Source organism: Pygoscelis adeliae, unplaced genomic scaffold (assembly GCF_000699105.1).
Source record: "Pygoscelis adeliae isolate BGI_AS28 unplaced genomic scaffold, ASM69910v1 Scaffold10, whole genome shotgun sequence".
In the NCBI taxonomy this organism is placed as follows: domain Eukaryota; kingdom Metazoa; phylum Chordata; class Aves; order Sphenisciformes; family Spheniscidae; genus Pygoscelis; species Pygoscelis adeliae.
Window position 1 is genome coordinate 7,129,825 of NW_008824053.1, and position 1,250 is coordinate 7,131,074.

Genomic DNA, 1,250 nt, shown 5'->3' on the forward strand with positions numbered 1-1,250 from the left:
AACTCACTCATTGAGCCTTATAGTTTTTTAATAGTAACTTTTTTCCAATTTGTAAAGCTGAATTTAAAAAATGGCTTTTAAAAAGTATATTCTCAGTTCCTTAAAGTGGATCACACAGCAGGCCGTTCCAAGTACAGGCAGTGCCTGCAGAATTTCTTAATAAACAAGATGTAAAACAGTTACTTCTGAGATAATTTGTCTCTGTAAAACCTGTTACATGAATGTCGGCTTCCATTGCATCCTCCAATAGTACCAGATAAAAAAGCTTTAGTTTAGATTGAGACATTTGGGCATAACTTTGTGTTCTTTATGTGCTTCCTTTCAGTTTGTTTCTCTAAACTGATTTTTGTTATAATATCGACTAACTATTAAAGACAATTAAAAGCAAACCAGAGTACTTACCTCACAAAACTCCTTACAGTTACATATTAACATTTTTGGCCTCTGCTGTGTTACACACCCTTTTCTGCTCTGGTATTTCTTTCTAAGCTGAGGTAGCCTGAATGGGTTTCTTGGGTTACTGTGCAATCATTTGGCTGTATTTTCCTCCGTGGCCATACATGTACGGAGGGTGTGGAGGGCAACAAGGAACCGATTCCCTTTCTGAACTGGTACTACTTGTATGTATAGCTTGGCTGCCCAGCACCCCGGCTTCCTCCTGCTGCCTGCGCCTTCCTCTTGGGAGGGAGGTGAGAGGGAACTTTTCAGTAACAAGAAAAATAAAAGCAGCACAGGTGGCTTATCCAGAAGAAGAGGAAGGGACAGAGGGTGTCCGCGTCTGCCTGTGGCACGGGGCGCGGGCAAGCAAGAGCACTGCTGTGGGGAGCCCTTGCCAGCAGCTGGGTAGTCTGCAAGCCTCCGGACACTCTTTTTGTGGTACTGTATCAAGGGCCATCTGCTGCTTGTAGGATGAGTTTAAAAAGCCTCAGCAGCACGTGCAGACAGGCAATTGCTGCTGCTTAATATTTCTCTGCAGTAACAGTTTGAATGCCAAGAGAGTATTTCAAGGGAATTGCCTCCTCGCTCTGCCACCAATGCCTGCGATCAGCCAGCGTGATAAACTCTGCTTTCTGAAGAGCAACTTTTGTAATAAGTTTCAAAATATCTTAGAGATCTGTATTTAATACCTCGTCTTTGCTAATGGGCAAGGGGCGGCAGGGAGGTGAAGTGCTCCAGCATGGGCTGGCAGCCTGCCCACTTTGCAGGCTGAGCCTGGGCTCTGCTTGCTCCTCTGTGCCGTCCCACGGACC